At 46.1% G+C, this 12,629-nt stretch overlaps 1 non-coding gene across 1 annotated transcript; it reads left to right on the top strand.

Moving 5' to 3' along the window:
- The first annotated feature begins 6,422 nt into the window (after positions 1-6,422).
- Positions 6,423-6,496, top strand: TRNAI-AAU (transfer RNA isoleucine (anticodon AAU)). The gene has a single exon. It is a non-coding gene; the product is annotated as a tRNA-Ile (tRNA).
- Positions 6,497-12,629: the final 6,133 nt, after the last annotated feature.

Raw genomic sequence — 12,629 nt, 5'->3', positions numbered from 1 at the left:
ATCTTAATGAGAATTGGGTGGATGTTGTCGGTGTATAGATGGGTGGGGTCAGCGGGTAGTATGATGCCTAGATATGTAATGTGGGTGCTAGCCCATCGGAATGGGAAGGGGGTATCCCAGCCTTTAGTAATCTGGGGAAATATGGCCAATGCTTCCGACTTGTCGAAATTGACGGTGAAGCCTGCAAAAGAGGAAAAGCGGTCAATAGCTTCTTGTAGTGCTGTTATCGACTGTCGTGGGTTGGAGGTAAGTATAAGGATGTCGTCTGCAAACGCCATAAGTTTAATTTCCCTGTTGCCAATTTTTATACCACGAAAGGTGGGTAAGTTGGTGATATATCGTATAAGGGGTTCTAGGGCGATGTTGAAGAGGAGGGGGGAAAGGGGGCAACCCTGTCTAGTTCCTCTCTCTAGGAGAAAGGGTGGGGAGGGGGTATTGTTAACTATCACCTGCGCAGATGGATTAATGTAGAGAGAGTCAACCAGTCCCCGAAACGTCTCGCCAAATCGCTGGTAGAGTAGAACTCTTGTTAAGTGAGGCCAGGCGATCTTGTCGAAAGCTTTTTCAGCGTCCAGGTTGATTAGGATGTTGTCTGTGATATTATTGGTGTGGGAGTGAGTAATGGCTGCCAGCGCCACTCTGATGCCTCGCACTGATTGTCTGTGTTTAAGAAATCCCATCTGCGCTGGTGATATAATACGGGAAAGGCATAGCTGTAGTCGATTGGCCATCAGTTTGGTGAGGACTTTAAAGTCTTGATTAAGGAGTGAGATCGGTCTGTAGGACCCAGGCAGGGAGGGGTCTTTGCCTGGTTTTGGTATGACAATAATTGTGGCTTCGTTAAATCTAATGGGGATTTGTTTAGAGGTGAGAATATGGTTATAGAGTGATGTGAGGGTAGGGGCGAGTTCGTCTCTTAATATTTTGTAAAATTCCGCTCCGTATCCATCTGGGCCGAGCCTTTTGTTGTTTGGTAGGGTCTTAATGACCTCCACCACCTCCTCCACTGTTATCGGTTTATCTAGGGAGTCCCTCTCCTCTTGGGTCAAAATGGGGAGGTCTGCTTCCTTCAAAAATGAGTGGTTGGCAGCAGGATCATCAGGGCCTTTGGTATATAAAGATTGGTAGAAATTTCTAAATTCTGAACAAATGAGGTCAGGAGTGGTGGTCAGTTTGTCCGCATGCATGATCGCGTTGACCCAGTTACGGGATTTGGGTCCTTTGATTAAATTTGCTAATAATTTGCCTGATTTGTTACCCCATCTGTGGAGTCTATTCCGCTGATAGTCGTAGGAGAGCTGAGCCCGTTCCGTGAGAAATGTATCATATACAAGCTTGGCTGAGAGGTACGCCTCTTTGTGGGCGGGGGTGTCGTGTTGTGTGTAGCTGCGGTATGTTGAGGTGAGAGTGGAGCTCAGGGCGTGTAGTTGGGAGGAGAATTTTTTCCGTTTGGCGTGTGTATAGGACATGATGTGTCCCCTAAGGACGGCCTTTGCCGCCCCCCAAAAGATTGGTGAATCTAATTGTTGATCGCTATTGTCTGAGGTGTAGTTATGCCAGGACTGTTTGAGGTGAAGCATAAAATCAGTAGACTGGCGGAGGTAGGCTGGAAATCGCCATCTCAAGGCGGTGCATTGTGGTAATCCTAGTTGGAGACGGAGAGATATAGGGGCGTGGTCCGAGATGATAATATTCTCGATAGATGTATAAGTGATTTTGGGTAGGAGATTGGTGCCGGTAAAGATGTAGTCGATTCTGGAGTGGGATGAATGGGGGTGGGAATAAAAGGAATAGTCTTTTTGGGTGGGGTGGAGTATTCTCCACGGGTCTAGGAGGTTTAGTTGGGTACAGAAGGAGGAGAGCAAGTGGGTGTGGGGAGTAGAGGTAGTAGCACTTACCCTGGATCTGTCCATGGATGGGTCGACGACCGTGTTAAAATCTCCGCCAACTATCAAGTTTTGGCCTCCCCAGGTTATAAGGGTCGATAGCAGATCTGCAAAAAAAGAATCTGGTGAAGTATTTGGTGCATATACGTTAAGGAGAGTGTATGTCGTGTTTTGTATGTTTATATCTAATAATAAAAATCTGCCCTCTGGGTCAAGCTGTTTTCTGAGGATTGAGTGTTGTAGGTTGGCATGGATTAAAATCGCCACACCCCTAGATTTCGCGTGATAGGGAGAAGATATGCAACTCCCTATCCACGGGGCACGGAGGGTGTGTCTAGGATCATCCAACCAGTGTGTCTCTTGTAGAAATACAATCTGAGGAGACATACGTTTCAAATGAGCCAGCACTTTTTTCCGTTTGACCGGGTGATTAAGGCCCTCTACGTTCCAAGATACCATGTGGAGTAGTGTGGCCACTGGATCTACGTCTATGGGAGTTTGTGAGTGGGAGTCGGAGGGCATATTATCCCACTCCCATCGGGAAAAATATCATTAGAAAGGTTGGAAGGATAAGATTGGGTCCCACCCCGACCCAGCGAACGGGGGGGGAGTTTCCCAGTGCGGGGAGGGGGCTCCGACTCAGGCAGGCACAACTGACAAAACATAAAAACAATAACATAAGTAGTTTCCAACTATGGAAACCTAAACAACAGAAAATATACATGAGTGCGGGATATTCGCACTCCTTATATTCTGCATTTGAGACCCGAAAAGAAGGTTCGGATAGTGTTTAGCCATAATCAAAAAGAGTCACATGGTGATCAAGTGGAAGGAAGGGCGAAGTGTAGCCTAGCTTCGTCTGGATCTTCAAAGAACTTCGGACGTCCGTCTTCAAAAACTCTGAGGCGCGCTGGGTATAGTAGTGCGAATTTGATCTTTGCCTCAAAGAGGTGTCTGCATATGGGGGCAAACTCTTTGCGTTTCGCCGCCACCACAGCTGAGAAGTCCTGAAAGATGAGAAGGCGTTCTCCGTTGATCGTCAGATTGGCTGTTTTTCGGTATTGGTCTAGGAGTCTCGTTTTATCTGCGTAGTTTAAGATCCTCATGATGACCGGACGTGGGCGGCCTGATGGGTTTTTCCGTTCCGGGCCTAATCTGTGTGCTCTTTCAATGATCAGGGGAGATCCCTTGAGGTTCATGGACAGTTGTTCTGGGATGGCTAGCGAGAGGAGATCTAAGAGCTCGTGGCCTTTTACGGATTCGGGGATACCGATGACTCGTAGGTTATTTCTTCTGCTACGATTTTCCAAGTCATCGAGCTTATCCGAGAGATCCGCGACTTCGAGTTGTTTCGCCTGTAAGGATCTTTGAGCTTCAGTCAGGTCATCCTCTAGGGCCTAGATCCTTTGCTCTGCCTCGTCCAGGCGAGTGGAGTGTTGGGTTAATAGAGTTGATGATGATTCGATAGCTTCCTTTATGCCCGCTAGTTTTTCGTCGAGAAGAGGGCCTAGTACCGCCAGTAGGTCTTTGTGCTTCATCTTGGGTTGTTTGGCAGGCAGTTTAGATTTGCGGGAGCTTCTGGAAAGTGAGCGTGTAGTAGAGTGATCAGAGTCCGATGAGTCTATTTCCGGGGTGTCCTCTCGGGTTTGTTGGTCAGTCCCTGCGGGCATTACGGATAGAGGTATCAAGAATTTTTCCATGCAGGGTCGCCCAGAGGGGGAGGTTAAGGCTAGAAACACTAGGTGCTTAGGTAGTAAATGATGTAGTGGGTCTCATGTGCTAGGTGGTTATTTATTGCTGGTCTTCATTTAGTGCGTTGCAGGTGCTCATCAAATATGGCATCTAGCTCACTAAAGCAGAGATCAGGGTGAGGGGGGTATGGGTATCTCTTGACCGATGTTGAGGAGGTTGTCAGAGGTATGGATAAGAGTTGCAATAGGCTTGATTTTCGCTATCAGCAGCCGCCGCCCCGATTCCGCAGTCCGGGTTTGGTGAGAGCGGGGTGTTGAGGGAGATCTGACAGGGAGACAGGTGTCGGCTGAGTCCTCAGGCTTCCGGCGCGGGAGCCGCCGAAATTGAGGCCCCGGCTTTTGCTCTGTGACTGGGCCGCAATCTGCGGGAGCGTCCACGTTGCTCCCCGATTCCGCGGTCCGGGTCTGATGAGAGCGGGGTGTTGAGGGGAGGGTTAGTGAGTGGGGGTAATAGATAGGAGCGGGTCTTGACGGTCCTGGAGGGGATTTTTGATGTTTTAAAGCAGGAGCTCCTCCAGGCTGCGACTGCTCTTCTCCTGTGCCAGGCCACGCCCCCCAGGCATCACTTCTTATATCTGCAGGGTACACCCATTGGTTCCACAAACCTCATCAGCTGTTGCAGGGGGTCTCTGTTATACAGGAGAATATACCCCTGGTCGCCAGGGGGCAGTGTGATTAATATAAAATTTGATCCCAAGGCAGGAGCTCCAGCTCAACACATCCGCTCGGGTCTGCTGCCAAGCCACGCCCCTCCACATTGGTTATTTCAAGATGATATACAATGATGATGATGATTCCCCTCCGGTTGTCAGCTAGGAGACCTGTGGGCAGGCAGGATTATAGGGATAAATGTGTAGCAGCTGTAAATCCAGAAGCAACCACCAGAGGGAGCTCCTATTACAGCCTATCTCCAGCTATGAAGCAGGATGGGTGCCTTGCCAACCTCAAGATGGCCGCCGCCATTCGATGAGAGCAGGTCCCTCCGGAGCTCTCCTGGTCGCCATCCACCGTCAGCGGGGTGGGGGAGCTGTCAAACGAGGGTATGTGAGGCGGGGGGCGGGTGTCAGGCGTCCGCGGTGGCTGGGGGTCGGCGAGGCAGCGCAGATGATGGGGTTTTAGGCGGCGCCAACCACAAGATGGCCGCCGGCCGTTCGTTCTGTGTGTCCCGGCCACTGTCTCCCGCAGGCCGCCCGGTCTCCGGTCCTCTTATATATAGTGTTTTAATCCCAAGGCTTTAGCAAAGCCTCTGTTTGTGCAGCTGGTGAACTTTAAACAAAGTAAGAGTATTTTATTGATTATTGTGCCGGGAGATTTGGTGGCACGTCCACCTTATTTTTCTTTGTGTTTGAAACATGACAATTAGGAGCTGACTGGCTGATACTTTATCACCGTGCAATTTATTACTCTCCAAAGTTTGATAAATCTGGCCCTAAGTGTCACTCATTTGTACTGTAGATATAGACTATTCTGTATGTGCATATGGCTGCTCTGCCCCTGCACAGGAGGCATGCCAGTAGCGTAGAGCAGCCCTGGCTGACCTGTGGCTCGCCAGCTAATGTGAAACTACGAGTCCCAGCATGCCCTGCCACAGTTTTACTGTTAGGAAATGCTAAAACTATGGCAGAACATGCTGGTATATATGTCCCAGAGTCCAGTGCACATTTGCAGGTCTCCGGGAAAATGGCACTGGCCATTTTCCCAGGGGTTTTCTGACTTTGCATGTGTGACATGCTGCCGCTCCATTTTCCTGGTGATTTCTGCAGCGCAGATGGACCCCTGTCACACAATACTTTGCTCACCTTTGTGCTGAAGCCTCTTGCCACGTCTCCCGGTGGGCATCTGTCCCACTGTCCCCAGTCACCGAGCCCGCCACCGTTTGACACCAGAATGACTGTCCCACAAGCTAGTGAGGCTTCTCGGAGAAGGATGAAGACGGACGCCGCAGACCAGCTCAACCTCATGTTCTTCTGCGCAATCAGCCCTAAGGGAAGTGAGCAGGATGTTTGCAGATGGGCACATTTATAACAAATGAAATCCAAAATGTTGGCCCCTAATCAAAAATACAGGTTTGGCGGATTGGGTGAGAGGAAGGACGGCTGCCGGGGAGATACAGAACCTGTTTGATGGGTTGGAAGTAAAGGGGAGTATTGTTAGTAACTTGCCTGTGATTTTCCAGTTCCTGAGCTGCTTATGTCTTGTGAGACTGTATATCCAACATAACCGCTGTATACTGTAGTGCAGAAGTCCTTCTGTAGCACACTAGTGACTCATCGATGGTAAAAGTATTCAATATCGGCTACAAACCATCAATGATTATGAACCATCGATGGTCAATGAGAGTCTAGACTTCCGATGTGGTGACAGGACTCAGCGTTCTGAGGTGAGGCCTGTCAGTGCTGCGTGGGGGGATAGACAGTGAGGCTGCGGTCAGTGGGAGAGTCGCGCTGTGACCTGGAGAAGGAGCGACTGTCAGCTGTCGACATATGAGCGTCGTCCGGGAGCCGGAGGCCCGGAGACGCTGTGAGGCAGAGCAGTCAGCGGGAGAATGACAGCGGGGACCCGCAGCTGAGCTAGAGGTACAGACACCAGTGGCTAAGGGGTGTTCTGCCCGTAGGCACGGTGACCGGAGTGTCAGGTCCTAGGTGGGGGGGAGGGGGGGTCCTACAGGTAAAAGGTAGACAGTGCTTAAGGTTAAAAGCTATGGGGCTGTGAATTGTTCCCCTCCCCATCACACGTAGACCTACATATTGTGACTGATATGTGACCAGAAGATTGTGAGGCAGCTGGCCGGTTAGCTCAGTTGGTTAGAGCGTGGTGCTAATAACGCCAAGGTCGCGGGTTCGGTCCCCGTACGGGCCACATTTGTTTGTTTTTTTAACAGCTCATCCCCCTATGCAGGCAGAAGGATAATGAAAGCTGGTAACTTCCATAGAAAGTGAAATTATTTCCCTTAAGAAGTGTCTGTCATAAGAGTAACCCGCTGGTATAAGATATTACTGCAGCTGTAACATCAGAGGCGCAATAGATCCTTTTCATACAGTCACTTGTTGTACACATTACCTTGTACTGATGCCTGTTGCCGCGTCTCTGGATGCAATTACACTAGATGGTGTTATAAAGGCATCGCTACCCCCAGCCACAAACAGGGACGCACATCACTATGTAGTCTCATTACTTGTATAAGAAATGATTTGCATGTTCCACGATAGAACAATGATTCCGGCTGCACCATCCAGTAGAATCAGGTCAGGTGTGGCTCAGTAGGTCTACAGTAAAAAGGTCTACAGTCTTTAGGATGACCCCAAATGGTTAACATGAAAAGGTCGACGGTCAAAAGGTAGACGGTAGAAAAATTCCACATGAAAATGGTCGACACAAAAAGGTCAGCACAATTTTTGTTGAATCCCCCCCCCCCACTTTTTTCCCCAGAAAACCCCCCAAAACATTAGTGTATCGTTTTGCTTGCAACGCTTCGGGCAAGGTGCCTCGTTCTGCTACTGCTACGCTCAGCACAGGTTACATAATAAAAAGTTATATGCTGGAGACTTCCGGTTCCGGCTTGATGCTGTGAGGTGCCCTCTCAGCGTCGCTCCGTGAGGCAAGATCCCACTTAGCTTTTAAAAGCCGTTTTCACGGCTTCCACTGAGACCTTCACGCACTGCCGCTTACCTCCGCACCCTAATAGAGAATTATTAAGCTTCGGGGGCCGCGCCGAAGTCCTCCTCTCTCCTGCAGCCATCCAGACAGGAGAAGAAGCGTGCCAGTCCCAATATGGCGCCGAACAGCATCACTCCTCCGGCATCTCCCGCGGCTAAAAAAACGGCTACTGAACTGTTTCATAAGGACTCTCCACAGGTCAGTCTCTCCTCAGATGCCCCAATAACTCACTCTGACCTGGCCGCTGCGATCACCAGCACTATGGGTCCCTTACTGTCTAAAGCTGTGGCTGATATTACACAGCAGTTACAGCACCTCACACACAAGGTGTCTGTTTATGATAACCAAATTGGGGTTTTGAGTCATGATATGGCGTCTGCTCAATGCTCCATCCTCCGTTTACAAAAAGAGAACCATCAATTATGGAACCGTCTGGAAGATGCAGAAAATCGCTCGCGACGGAACAATATTAGGTTAGTGGGCTTGTCTGAGTCCGTCAAGGGTGCTGACCTAGTTACCTTTGTTCAGACCACTCTGCCGTCCCTCTTAAATATCTCTGACGCCTGCAAAGATCTAGTAATTGAAAGGGTACACAGAGTGGGCCCCCCTCCACGTACTCCCGACAGCCGCCCGCGGGTCACACTGTTTCGCTGTCTTAATTATCTACATAAAATTGCTTTTTGGACAGCCTCCCGCAAACAGAGATCAGTGATGTGGGACAACTCTCGCCTGTTTATCTTTCAGGATTTTTCTGCTGAACTGACCAGGGCTAGAAAAGCTTTTAACCCAGTGTGTTCTAAATTAATTCAGGACAAACGCAAATTCTCTTTGTTATACCCTGCAAAACTCAGAATTTATGGAGGTGACAAACCGCTGGATTTTACCTCTCCTGATGACGCCTTGGCCTATCTTCATGATGAAGCCTCAGACACCTGGGAAGATATTTCTGATGCCCCTCTCCCTGTCGCTTCTAAATAAATCTTCTTTTCCTGCCAAAGAACCCGCTGGATGGTCGTTTTCTGGTTTTCTAGGTTTCTGCATTTATGACTCACTACAAGACGGAGTCACCGCTGTGATGTGATGGTCGTATGATGTTAAATGCATATATATATTTTTATGTTTTCTCAAGTTGCATAGGTGTATTTGGGGGTACTCTGCTTACCTTACTACTACTTCAGTTTACCCGTATCTTACCTTTCATATAGGTGGTTATATTTATATGTTTCTAGCTGTAAACCTAATATGACTGCTCTTTTTTAATTTCAATGATAATGTCTCAGCCTTTTGCTTATTGGTCTCTATTCTGTATACCAAGTCTTATGTGGTGATTTTGCCTACCGGAGCACTATGTTGAAATCCCACAGTATTTGTGCTCAATGTTGCTTGTAATCTGTTTACCGGATTTCCGTCTGTATTATACAGACATTACTCATTATTTGTTCCGGTTTGTTATTATTTTGCTTTGTTTTACCTATGTCCCTCCCCCTCCTCTCCCCATTCCAGCTAGATATACATGTACTGATCTCTTGCTTGCTTGCTGCTCCCAGTTACTCATTAGTACTATGTTCTATGCTTTAAATGACTAAAATCAAAATAGGTTCCCTTAACGTTGGGGGTATAAATTCTCCTGCTAAGAGACGCAAAATTCTTCATTATCTGACTAAACAAAATGTGGACGTTATCTTTTTACAGGAGTCACATCTCACTCACCTAGAAACACTTAAACTTCAAATGCTTCAGTGGTCCTTGATCGCAGACGCCCCATTTAATTCCAAGGCACGCGGGGTAGTCATACTAGCCAAGCGTAATGTACCAATTGTGGTAACACGAATTGATGCAGATCCTGCTGGTAGGCTCCTCCTTGTCGAACTCACTTTATATGATATCCCTTATATTTTTTGCAATGTATATGCGCCCAATGCTTATAGCAAAACATTCTTCAGCTACTGCTCTCCAAACTCATTCCTCATGCCCATAGTAACCTGGTTATGTGTGGAGATTTTAATTTAATTATTTCTCCTTACTTAGACCGCTCATACTCCTCTGGAGCTCCCCTTCACCTTCCCAAACTAGGTATCTCACATTTATGTTCATCCTTACACTTAGTAGATATTTGGAGAGCCTTACACCCTACGGACAAAAACTATACCTGCCTTTCTGCTGCACACAACACTCTTTCACGTATCGATTACACTTTTATATCTCACCAACTATTTCCGAAAATCACAGACTCTGACATCGAACCAATAGCAATTTCCGATCATGCCCTGATTTGGTTCTCACTCCTCATACGGCCTGTAAATAAACCCCCCCCTCAATGGAGATTCCCATCTCAATTAATAGTATCCTCTAAATTTGGTGATATGTTAGACGCTGCCTGGGATACTTACTCTCATACTAATAAATCTCATGCAGATTCTGACCCATCCCTTTTTTGGTTAGCCTCCAAGGCTGTTTTACGAGGCGAAATTCTTTCTTATACCTCGGCACTTAAAAGAAAATATGCACAATCCTACTTATCTGCCCAACGAGCTCTCACAGATGCATATCAATCCTATAAGATGAATCCATCCCTTGCCAATAAACACGTTTATTCTACACAAAAATTACACTTTCATGAATTATTATCCTCTATGGGAGATAAATACAAATTTAAGATTGACTATAAATTCCACAAATTTGGAAATAAAACTGGTAAGATGCTCACAAACCTCTTAAAAGGCACTGTCACTCCTATGATAGTACACCCATTAGCAACTGCGGAGGGCGCATTGACCACTGATCCTCAACAAATCTCAGATATGATGAAAGTATATTATGAAAACCTATATTCTCCTCATTCTACCTCACCCTCTTCTCCTTTCAGTACTCAATCCCCTTTTCAAGCTTGGGACTTCCCAGAACTTCCACAATTTTCGGCGGAAGATTTTCCATCCTTGATGGCTCCGATCACCTGCGAAGAAGTCCGACAGGCAATTTCTAAGTTAAAAACCTCCAAGGCCCCTGGTCCTGACGGATTGTCAGGAGAATTCTATAAACACCTAGCTCCAAAAATAGACACATACCTGACGGCTTTCTACAATCATATTATAGATTCTAACACGATTCCCCTTCATTTAAATTCGGCCATTATTAAAGTCCTCCCAAAGCAAGGTCGTGACCTCTCTAACCCTGCATCCTACCGTCCCATTTCCCTCTTAAATTTAGATTACAAAATCCTGACAAAAATTTTGGCTGATAGATTGAAGTTCTCTCTACCGCAGGTTATCCATCCTGATCAAACAGGTTTCATTTGCGGACGCCACTCTGTTCGGAATGTTAGAAGGGTATTAGCTACTATTCAACATCTGAATGCTCCTAGTTTTCGCGACTCCCCCCCCACTGTAGTTTTAACTTTGGATGCAGAAAAGGCCTTCGATCTCATAACATGGCCTCATTTATTTTTGACTTTAGAGAAATTCGGTTACCCTGCTTCATTTATTTCTTTATTGAAAACCTTATATACTTCCCCGAAATCCCAACTTCTATGTAACGGTTACTTCTCTACTCCATTTACCATATATAAAGGCACACGTCATGGGTGTCCACTCTCCCCCTTGTTGTTTGCGCTAGCAATCGAACCCCTTGTGGTTTCTATCCGTAATTCTCCACTTGTTGATGGTATTCGAATTGGCGATGTTGTTCTGAGGACGGCTCTCTTCGCGGATGACATGTTATTATTTCTCTCCCGACCTGATACTGCGATCACCAATGTAATGTCCCTGATACATTCATTCGGGAGTGTGGCGGGCTTCAGGGTAAACATCGCTAAATCTGAATTACTTACTGTGCCTAGTCCTCGTTCAGCCAAGCCCTCTTGTTCCTCGATACACTCCCATTTTACTAAAGTTGACAGTATCAAATATTTAGGTGTTAATATTCCCTCTGACCTTTCTTCTTTATACAAATTACATTTTTCTCCGATTCTTACAAAAATCTCGACCCTATATGACGCATGGATGAACCTACCCCTTTCTCTTCTTGGCCGTTTAGCTATTGTTAAGAGTATTATCTTTCCGAAGATTTTCTATGCCCTTCAAATGCTTCCAATTGGACTCTCCAAATCAGATTTTTCCAAAATTTGATAGTCTCACTTCACGTTTTTTATGGAATCAAAAACGCCCTAGAATCGCCCTGGATAAACTTCAGTCTCCTCGCTCCAAAGGAGGAATGAACGCCCCTAATCTCCATAGATATTTTCTTTCTGTACAATTTCGTGTTATTACTGATTGGATGCTAAATTCTTCCACTTACACTGATCTTGCATTAGACTGTGCCATCTTCTCTCCATTTGCTCCTAGTGCCTTGCTTCACTCTAAACAAGGGGACATTCCACCCAACATTTTACAGAACATACTGTTACATGATGTTTATTTGGCATGGAAATCCATTAACAAAAAATTATTCAGAAATCACCTCTCATCTCCTTACGTCCCTTTATGGGGAAACCCTTCATTCCCACCCTCATTAACAAATGCCGACTATTTGAATTGGAAACAGAAAGGTCTGTCTTTAGCTTCACAAATTTTTGACCCTGGAGGGCTTATACTTTCTTATTCCGAACTGAAACTTTCGTATCAGTTATCTGATCGGACCTTTTTTATGTATTTACAATCTAGACACTATGCACTATCCCTGACTCCTTCCACTCGCTATACCCTTTCTACAGATCCTCTAAATAGTTTATTTAATGCTCTAAAATCTATGCCATACCACACTAAATTGCTTTATTCTCTTCTTTCCCCTACCACTACGTCAACGGCATGGTCAAAACTTTTAAAAGCATGGCATTCTGACATAGCAACTATACAAAGTTCCGCTGACATTACTAGTAATTTTGAAACGACGCTGAAGCATTTGAAATTCTCATATTTACAAGAGGTACATTTAAAAACAACACACAGAGCTTATGTTTCTCCATCTCAGAGAGCTCACATGTTCCCTGAAAATGATAGCTCCTGTCCGAAATGCCGAGTTTCTAGAGCGGATTTTTTTCCATTGCATGTGGAGTTGTGGGAAAATCAAATGTTTTTGGAGTAAATTACTCAATTACATAAATTCTTTGTTCGATCTCCACCTTCTCCCAAATCCTTCTGCTTGTCTCTTAGCTGATTTTAGGGGTTGGGCCCTAGGCACCCGCAAATCAACCATTCTGCCTTTATTAACGATTATAGTTACAGTGGCCAAGAAAATTATCCTAGTTCATTGGATATCTAGGACTACTTCATCCATATTAGAAGTTAGACAAAAATTACTTCAATTAATGTACTTTGATAGGAGAGATACCTTTCCAGAT

This window comes from Pseudophryne corroboree, chromosome 6, assembly GCF_028390025.1.
Source record: "Pseudophryne corroboree isolate aPseCor3 chromosome 6, aPseCor3.hap2, whole genome shotgun sequence".
In the NCBI taxonomy this organism is placed as follows: Eukaryota; Metazoa; Chordata; class Amphibia; order Anura; family Myobatrachidae; genus Pseudophryne; species Pseudophryne corroboree.
Note: the sequence above shows the minus strand (reverse complement) of the source record. Positions and strands in the feature narration are given on the sequence as shown.